Raw genomic sequence first — 10,617 nt, 5'->3', positions numbered from 1 at the left:
CATCAAAGCCAGAAGGACCCCGTTCCCCCTAAATAAAAAGGCAGGGGTTGGGTGCGCATGTGCAGAGGGAGGCCATTGCACATTATGGGTGTGGGCATGAGCATAGGCCCTTTTGGCACCCGGGCAAAAAAGGTTTCGCCATCACTGCCACAGTTCCGCCCGAGCTACACATATTATCTTCTATCTGTAAAGCTTTTTATTTATTTATTTATTTACTTACTTACTTACTTACTTACTTACTTACTTACTTACTTACTTACTTACTTACTTACTAGATTTGTATGCCGCCCCTCTCCGAAGACTCGGGGCGGCTAACAACAGTATAAAAAGACAATGTAAACAAATCTAATATTAAAAATAATCTAAAAAACTCCAATTTAAAGAACCACTCATACATACAAGCATACCATGTATAAATTCTATAAGCCTAGGGGGAAGGGAAATTTCAATTCCCCCATGCCTGACGACAGAGGTGGGTTTTAAGGAGCTTGCGAAAGGCAAGGAGTGTGGGGGCAACTCTGATATCTGGGGGGAGCTGGTTCCAGAGGGCCAGGGCTGCCACAGAGAAGGCTCTTCTCCTGGGTCCCGCCAAATGACATTCCTTAGTCGACGGGACCCGGAGAAGGCCCACTCTGTGGGACCTAACCGGTCGCTGGGATTCGTGCGGCAGAAGGCAGTCCCAGAGATATTCTGGTCCGATGCCATGAAGGGCTTTATAGGTCATAACCAACACTTTGAATTGTGACCAGAAACTGATCGGCAACCAATGCAGACTGCGGAGTGTTGGTGTGACATGGACATATCTGGGGGAGCCCATGATTGCTCTCGCAGCTGCATTCTGCACGATCTGGAGTTTACGAACACTCTTCAAAGGTAGCCCCATGTAGAGAGCATTACAGTAGTCAAGCCTCGAGGTGATGAGGGCATGAGTGACTGTGAGCAGTGAGTCCCGGTCCAGATAGGGCCGCAACTGGTGCACCAGGCGAACCTGGGCAAACGCCCCCCTCGCCACAGCTGAACGATGGTTCTCTAATGTGAGCTGTGGATCGAGGAGGACGCCCAAGTTGCTTGTTTCTTCTAACATTTATTTTTATTGATTGATTGATTTTGTCCAATACACAATGAGGGTTTTAGTGGGTATACACATAGTAAAATACATGATGAAGGTTATAGAGGAGATACTCATAGTAAAATATATCTAAGAAAGAATAGAATAGAAGATATAGGAACATATCAATGAACATATTGGACCGGTCTCATTCTGGCTACGTGCTCTGGTGCCTTTCACCTACATCGGACGCCCATATAAGATGTTCCTAATCGGGAAAGGAACAGAACATTACCCCCTCCTCCAAATGCTCCCCATCTCAACTTTAAAGAAGTCAAATATTTTATTCCCAACAACAATCAAGTCAACACAACTTACCGGATCTCCTTTGTGGCCTTTGTAGCCTTGAGGCCCAAAGATTGTGATCGGATCTCCCTGGGGTTCAATATACAAGAGAAACATTTTATTTATTTATTCTATTGATTGATTTTGTCCATTGCACAATGAGAGTTATATTGGCTATACATATAGTAAATATATAATATATAGCCCCCCTCTTTAAAAAAAAAACTCCAGCCCACCCCAAATTGGACCCTTCCCCCCTTACTTTCTCTCCTTTGAGACCAGGAACACCAACGTCACCCTGAAAATGAATGATGGATGGGTGTCAGTTTCATTACTCAGGTATTTACAGGTCCTCCTTGACTTACTACAACAATTCATTTAGTGACCATTCGACGTTAACAACAGCACTGAAAAAAAGTGACTTAGGAGTCTGTATTTCACACTTTCAATCATGGCAACAATCCCGTGGCCACGTGGTCAAAATTCATTAAAAATATGATAAGAAAGGGAAAATGTGATATCTTAAATCTTAATGGTTGTAAGGTAATGTATATATGCACAGAAACAACCCCCCCCCCCCCCCCCCCGGAAATGTCATACACGTGTGTCCTCGTGAGAGATTCGGCTGTTGGGCTGATGATACCCAGTTGTACATCTCCACCCCATGTCCAGTCAGCGAAGCAGTGGAAGTGATGTGCCGGTGCCTGGAGACTGTTGGGGACTGGATGGGTGTCAACAAACTCAAACTCAATCCAGACAAGACGGAGTGGCTGTGGGTGTTGCCTCCCAAGGACAATTCCATCTGTCCGTCCATTACCCTGGGGGGGGGGGAACTACTGACCCCCTCAGAGAGGGTGCGCAACTTGGGCGTCCTCCTCGACCCACAGCTGACATTGGAACATCATCTTTCGGCTGTGGCGAGGAGGGCGTTTGCCCAGGTTCGCCTGGTGCACCAGTTGCGGCCCTATTTGGACAGGGAGTCATTGCTCACAGTCACTCATGCCCTCATCACCTCGAGGTTCGATTACTGCAATGCTCTCTACATGGGGCTACCTCTGAAAAGTGTTCGGAAACTTCAGATCGTGCAGAACGCAGCAGCGAGAGCCATCGTGGGGCTTCCCAGATTCGCCCATGTTTCTACAACACTCCGTGGCCTGCATTGGCTGCCGATCAGTTTCCGGTCACAATTCAAAGTGTTGGTCATGACCTTTAAAGCCCTACATGGCATTGGACCAGAATACCTCCGGAACCACCTACTACCGCACGAATCCCAGCGGCCGATAAGGTCCCACAGAGTTGGCCTTCTCCGGGTCCCGTCGACTAAACAATGTCATCTGGCGGGCCCCAGGGGAAGAGCCTTCTCTGTGGTGGCCCCGGCCCTCTGGAATCAACTCCCCCCGGAGATTAGAACTGCTCCCACCCTCCTTGTCTTCCGTAAACTACTTAAGACCCATCTATACCGCCAGGCATGGGGGATTTGAGACACCTTTCCCCCAGGCTTATTATGATTTATGTTTGGTATGTATGTGCTGTTTGGTTTTTTAAATTGATAGGGTTTTTAGTTTTTTCTTAATATTAGATTTGTGCCTGTACAATATTGTTTTATCGCTTGTTGTGAGCCGCCCCGAGTCTTCGGAGAGGGGCGGCATACAAATCTAATAAATAATAATAATAATAATAATAATAATAATAATTATTATTATTATTATTATTATTAGTGCGCGCACGCTCCCAGCCCATTCCGATAAGGCCGGGAATGTTGGCCCGCCCCTGGCTACAACCCAATAGAACTGGTGGTTCTAGGAATATCAAAAAGTGGGCCTTCTCCGGGTTCCGTCAACTCAACAATGGGGAAGAGCCTTCTCTGTGGCGGCCCCGACTCTCTGGAACCAGCTCCCCCCAGAGATTAGAACTGCCCCCACCCTCCTTGCCTTTCGTAAACTCCTCAAAACCCACATTTGTCGTCAGGCATGGGGGAACTGAGATGTCTCCCGCGGGCCTATACAATTTATGTATGGTATGTTTGCATGTATGTCTGCTTAATAATGGGGTTTTTAAAATATTTTAAATTTTAAATTATTAGATTTGTTATGAACTGTTTTATTGTGTTGTGAGCCGCCCTGAGTCTACGGAGAGGGGCAGCATACAAATCTAATAAATAAATAAATATATGAATGAATGAATGAATGAATGAATAAATAAATAAACAAATAAAAATAATCAGAAAAATAAAAGTTTGCTTTTATGCATGTTTAAATTTTGTTCTTCTTACCTTCTCTCCTTTTAAACCACCAGGGCCTTTCTCTCCCTGGAAAAGAAAGGAACAAAATCTATTTTATTTTATATTACATTCTGTTATTTTCTTTTATTCTTTTATTTTATTTTATTCTTTTTTATTTTACATTCTTTTATTTATTTTCTTTTATATATTTTATTTATTTTAATTGTTTTACTTTTTATTCTTTTATGTTTCATTGAATTTCTTTTATTTTATTCCCTTATTTTATTTTATTTATTTATTTATATTATATTTTACATTTTATTGTTTCATTCGTTTTATTTTCTACGCTGCCTATCATGCTGTCTATCGCACGAAACTGGGTGGCTTACAGCACGCTAAAAGCAATGGTGCCAAAACATTTAAAAAATTAAAAAAGAATACATTATTCAATTGAACAATCCATGTATAAAATGTAAAATAATTAAGACAGGGCCTCGCATGCTTTGGCTCCTCCTTTCAGTGTGTTGATGGGCTCCAGAATTTTCCAGGCAAGCTTACCGTCATGCCCAGAGGCCCCCGAAGACCGACAGTTCCTTCTTCGCCCTGTTCAAAAGAAGTAACATTGGCATTAGTGGTTCTAAATATGTGACGTCCCCCAAAATTTTATAGACTATTTATTTTTATTTATTTAATTTATTTATTTTGTCCAATACACAATGAGGGTTTTAGTGAGTATATATCTATATACACATAGTAAAATACATGATGAAGCTTATAGAGGAGATACTCATAGTAAAATATATCTAAGAAAGAATAGAAAGAGAAGTTATAGTAATAGAACATATCAATTAAAGAATAGAAGAAGAGATATAGGAATAGAAGAAAGGTGTAGGAGATATAGGAGAGCAATAGGACAGGGGACGGAAGGCACTCTAGGGCACTTGTACTCGCCCCTTACTGACCTCTTAGGAATCTGGATAGATCAACCGTAGATAATCTAAGGGTAAAGTGTTGGGGGTTTGGGGATGACACTATGGAGTCCGGTAATGAGTTCCATGCTTCGACAACTTGGTTACTGAAGTCATATTTTTTACAGTCAAGTTTGGAGCGGTTAATATTAAGTTTGAATCTGTTGTGTGCTCTTGTGTTGTTGCGGTTGAAGCTGAAGTAGTCATTGACCGGTAGGACGTTGCAGCATATGATCTTGTGGGCAATACTCAAATCACGTTTTAGCCGCCGTAGTTCCAGGCTTTCTAGGCCCAGGATTGTTAGCCTATTTTCATAGGGTCTTCTGTTTCGAGTGGAGGAGTGAAGGGCTCTTCTGGTGAAGTATCTTTGGACATTTTCAAGGGTGTTAATGTCTGAGATGCGATATGGGTTCCAAACAGATGAGCTGTATTCAAGGATGGGTCTGGCAAAAGTTTTGTAAGCTCTGTTAAGTAGTGAGAGATTGCCAGAGCAGAAGCTACGTAGGATTAGGTTTACAACTCTTGAAGCCTTCTTGGCTATATTGTTGCAGTGGGCTTTGGCACTTACATCTTTTGTTATTAATATACCAAGGTCTTTAACCGAGTGGGGGTTATCTGTGATAATTTGATTATTCAGTTCGTATTTGGAGTTCAGATTCTTCTTCCCAATGTGTAGGACAGAGCATTTGCTAGTTGAGATTTGGAGTTGCCATGTGTTAGACCACTCAGAAACAGCGTCAAGGTCTTTTTGGAGAGTAGTTGTGTTATCGGTGGTGTTGAAGAGTTTTACATCGTCGGCGAAGAGGACACAGTTGCTTGTGATGTAATCCCAAAGGTCATTGATGTAGAGAATGAAGAGCATTGGTCCCAGTACACTACCTTGGGGAACACTGCTTTTAACTAGTCCTCGATTTAATGCAACCGAACACCAAATTTCTGTGGCTAAGCAATGTCGTGGGTGTTCCCTGTCAGCCTCTGGAATTGTAAACTCAGGAGCTGTTAATTTCCCTGATTTAAGAGATGTGAAAGAAGCTATGAGGATGAAAGTGAATTTATTTATTTATTTATTTATTTATTTTGTCCAATACACAATACATAGAAGAGAACAGACATGAGGTAATATATATAAAGAAAAATATAAAATAGAGGAGAAGATATATGAAAGGAAGAAAATATATATGATATATGAGATAAAGGAAAGACAATTGGACAAGGGACGAAAGGCACACTGGTGCACTTATGTACGCCCCTTACTGGCCTCTTAGGAACCTGGAGAGGTCAATCGTGGAGAGTCTAAGGGAGAAGTGTTGGGGGTTGGGGGTTGACACTATTGAGTCCTGTAATGAGCTCCATGCTTTGACAACTCGATTGTTAAAGTCATATTTTTTACAGTCAAGTTTGGAGCGGTTAATATTAAGTTTGAATCTGTTGCGTGCCCTTGTGTTGTTGCGGTTGAAGCTGAAGTGGTCATTGACCGGTAGGACGTTGCAGCATATGATCTTGTGGGCAATACTCAAATCGTGTTTTAGGCGCCGCAGTTCTAGGCTTTCTAGGCCCAGGATTGTTAGTTTATTTTCGTAGGGTCTTCTGTTTTGAGTGGAGGAGTGAAGGGCTCTTCTGGTGAAATATCTTTGGACGTTTTCAAGGGTGTTGATGTCCGAGATGTGGTATGGGTTCCAGACAGATGAGCTGTATTCAAGGATGGGTCTGGCAAAAGTTTTGTAGGCTCTTGTGAGTAGCGTGAGATTGCCGGAGCAGAAGCTACGCAGGAATAGAAACAGAACAGCCATCCGACAAAAGTATGCATAGAAAACATAGAAACATAGAAGATTGGTGGCAGAAAAAGATCTCGTGGTCACAGTTGGTCCGAGGGGAATAGGAAGATGTGGTGGGTGGGTGTTCGTCGCCTTGGGCAGCAAGTTCGAGTCCCAGCTTAGGCACGAGAGCCAGCTGAGCAACTCTGAGCCAGTCTCTCTCTTTCTTTCTCTCAGCCCAACTCACCTCACAGGGTTGTTGTTGTTGTTGTGAGGAAAATATGGGGGGGGGGGGGTTTGGTATTTTATATTGTTGGAAGCAGCTCTGAGTCCTTCGGGATTGGGCGGCGTTGAAGTCGAATCAAATAAAGAAATAAAGAAATAAAGAAATAAAGAAATAAAGGAATAAAGAAATAAAGGAATAAAGGAATAAAGAAATAAAGAAATAAAGAAATAAAGAAATAAAGGAATAAAGAAATAAAGGAATAAAGGAATAAAGAAATAAAGAAATAAAGGAATAAAGGAATAAAGAAATAAAGAAATAAAGAAACAAACAAACAAACAAATAAACAAATAAAGAAATAAAGAAACAAAGAAACAAAGAAACAAACAAACAAAAATAAATAAATAAACAAAATAAAATAAAACAAAACAAATAAGGCATTTGTTCGTCGCCTTGGGTTATTTATAAAAACAATAAGGCCCAGAACTAAGAGCATAAATAAATGAACGGAACTCCGAAGTTGTGAATTAAAACGCTTCAGCAAAAGGCCGCGGCAATTTATTTCCCTTCAGACAAGCTCGCCGCAACCTTGACTCACTCTGTTTGAACTTCTAATGAATTAATCTCATATTTTAATACCGTCCTGTCAAATTTAAATTCTGCAGGCGGCCTAAAGTTGCTCTCCCCGGCCGCCTTTTCGCCCATTATTCTTTAATGCCCTATTTATATGCCATCGTATTCAAAGCGCCGAGAGAAATAAAGATATTTGGCTTGCTAATTTTTAAACACCTTCGCTCAGCGCTGGGTGTGAGCCGGGCCCGAAACCCCCCCGCTGTTTGGATACGTATCCAGAGGCCTCCATTATTTAATATTCATTTCTACGGAGGTTGCAAGAGGGGCTGGATTCGGAGGGTTAGGAAGAAGAGGAGAATTTTAATCTGAGCCGTCATAGTGGCATCTGGAGAGGGAGAGCACCACTGGACACAAAACTGTCACAAGAATGCACTCGTGGTTTGCGCAAAGCGACACAACAACGTTCTGCAAAATTTGTTGTCCGAGAGGAAAATGTAAGGTGTGAGAGAAAAGGATCCCGGGAGAAGATCTATTCAGTCCAATGAAGGGGCGGATTCCCATGACCACTGCTATTGGTGCGCTGCGCACGCAGCTTCGGTTCTCGTGCATGCGCACATGTGCGTCCCAATGTTTTTGCTTCTGTGCAAGCACAGAAAGCAAAATCTCACTAGGGGACATGCATGCGTGCGAGATTTAAGTGATTTTTTTTTTTTGCTTCTGCGCACGTCCCCTCGCATGATTTTGTTTCCTGCACATGCGCAAAAGCAAAAATGTAAGAAAAATTCCCCAGACCAAGAGAATAAAAGCTAAAAAGCTTTATTAACCACATGATATATATATATCATAGAAACATATATCAAACATAACATAAAGATTTCAAAGATTCCAGCATGACATACAGTATCATACAGGGACCAAGAGAAGTCACGGGAAAAATATCCGTGAACCTTAGAAGGTAAAGGTACCTAACTACAAGAATCATCTTATATAGAATTTTCTATGTCTCGTTTACACCCACTTCTTCCTGTCCATATAGGGGGTTGTCTTGCATCCATCGGAGGAGCGCGCATGCATGTTTTTGAACTGAAGCTGCACACGGAGCGATCGCTACTGGTGCACCCTCCTCTACCGTAGTGGTAGCAACCCACTACTGGTCCAAAGTTTTTCGAACTTGGCTACTTGAAGATGGGTGGACTTCAGATAATAATAATAATAATAATAATAATAATAATAATAATAATAACAACAACAACAACAACAATAACAACAACAATAATAATAATAATCTATTAGATTTGTATGCCGCTCCTCTGAAGATTCGCTCCCAGAATTCCCTACCTACTGTGGTTTCTAGCCCCACCCACTTTGATTTTTGGCCCCACCCTCATCATTTTCTCTCTCTCTCTCACACACACACACACACACAATCACTTGGGCTCTTGGCCATCTCCATTTAATTTATGGACTCCATCCACTTTGGTTCTTGGCTTCACCCACTCTTATTTTTGATGCCACCCACTTTGGTTGTGACTCCACCCTCTTTATTACTTGCCCCCCCCACACTTTGGTTCTTTGGCCTCACTTCCTGAGGTTTCTGGCCCCACCCACTTTGGTTCTCGGCCAGCCCCTCCAGCATACACCCAAGCTGAAGATCTGGGCCTGAGTTAAATTTTCAAGACGTTCAAAACAGAACCTGGAGGAACAGAAGGCGGAGAACCTGGTGAGCCGCTCATCCTACCTGTGGGCCAGGAAAACCCTGGTAGCCTCTGGGACCCAGTTTGCCGAGACCGCTCTCACCCTGCAAAGCAGCCAGAAAATATGGAGTTATGCAAAGAAATACCCAGAATTCCCAGATGTTGTTCTATCCCAACCCTGTGCAACTTGAAAACAAAATAGAAATCCACGCACGAGTTTGCGGAGAGGGGCGGCATATACATCCAATAAATCTAATCTAATCTAATCACTGATATTTCAAATCAATCTGCTTAGATTAAAAAATCTCATTTTTTACAAGCCAAAGTCATGCATGTGAGATAATCGTGGCAATTTCTCAGTGAGGGGAATTAAGAGATAATAGTTCTGCAGCGAGGCTGCTGCCAAAGATCAAAGCGATGGGTGCATTCCTTCGTGAGAGAAGAATTCTCCGGTTTCACAGACTTACTAATTACAGCTTCTCAGAATCTCTGCAGACAGGGCCCTTTTACTTGCAAACGTTTTATTACCAAACTAGATAACATCATCAGTGCTAGAAGGGAGTGGGATTTGCTCTCTTTATATCAGTGATTCTCAACCTGGAGGTCAGGACCCATTTGGGGGTCGAACGACCGTTTCACAGGGGTCACCTAAGACCATGGGAAAAGACAAATTTCCCATTTTGTTAGGAACTAGAGCTTCTATTCTGGCGCCTTGGGACATATTTTTACAATTGAGAACCACTGCTTTATATGCTAGTGCAGTGACGGTGGTAGGGGGAGAATGCAGGGAGCTGGTGCTCACAACCAAAAGTCCACGTGGGGTCCCCATGCATGCGTGTGTGTCCCCCCCACACTCCTGGAAACAATGCCATCTCCATTTTTTGCTCTCCCCAGGCTTCAGGGCCTTTCTAGGAGCCTGCGGAGGGCAAAAACTGTCTTCGCGCACCGGTAGCGCCGGTGATAAGAATCCACCTCTGGAGGAGATTTTTATTATTATTTATTTTATTTATTGGATTTGTATGCCGCCTGTCTCCGGAGACTCGGGGCGGCTAACAGCAATAATAAGACAGCGTGTAACAATAGTCCAATACTAAAAACAATTAAAACCCATTATAATATAAAAAACCAAACATACATACAGACATACCATGCATAAAATTGTAAAGGCCTAGGGGGAAAGAATATCTCAATTCCCCCATGCCTGACGGCAGAGGTGGGTTTTAAGCAACTTTCGAAAGGCAAGGAGGGTGGGGGCAATTCTGATCTCTGGGGGGGAGTTGGTTCCAGAAGGCCGGGGCCGCCACAGAGAAGGCTCTTCCCCTGGATCCCGCCAAGTGACATTGTTTAGTTGACGAGACCTGGAAAAGACCCACTTAACTGGTCGCTGGGATTCGTGCAGCAGAAGGCGGTCCCTGAGATAATCTGGTCCGGTGCCATGAAGGGCTTTATAGGTCATAACCAACACTTGATGCAAGGAACTGAACTCCAACCCAGGGGGAGACACCCTCGTAGCTTTAGATTCGGGTTTCTCCGGTTGTGCTAATGTGGCCCTGTTAATAAATTGGGACGTTGAAGGCGGCAAAGCCTTCGACTCTGGTTGATTTCTCGGATGCTGTTTTGGAACGCTGAGGCTTACCTTGCTGCCTTTGCTCCCAAGAGCCCCTGCCTTTCCCTGAAGGAGAGAAAGACAAAGACCTTACTTCACCAGAAATACTTCACCAGAAGAGCCCTTCACTCCTCTACCCGTAACAGAACACCCTACGAGACTAGACTTACAATCCTGGGTCTAGA

Source organism: Erythrolamprus reginae, chromosome 6 (assembly GCF_031021105.1).
Source record: "Erythrolamprus reginae isolate rEryReg1 chromosome 6, rEryReg1.hap1, whole genome shotgun sequence".
NCBI classification, from domain to species: domain Eukaryota; kingdom Metazoa; phylum Chordata; class Lepidosauria; order Squamata; family Dipsadidae; genus Erythrolamprus; species Erythrolamprus reginae.
Note: the sequence above shows the minus strand (reverse complement) of the source record.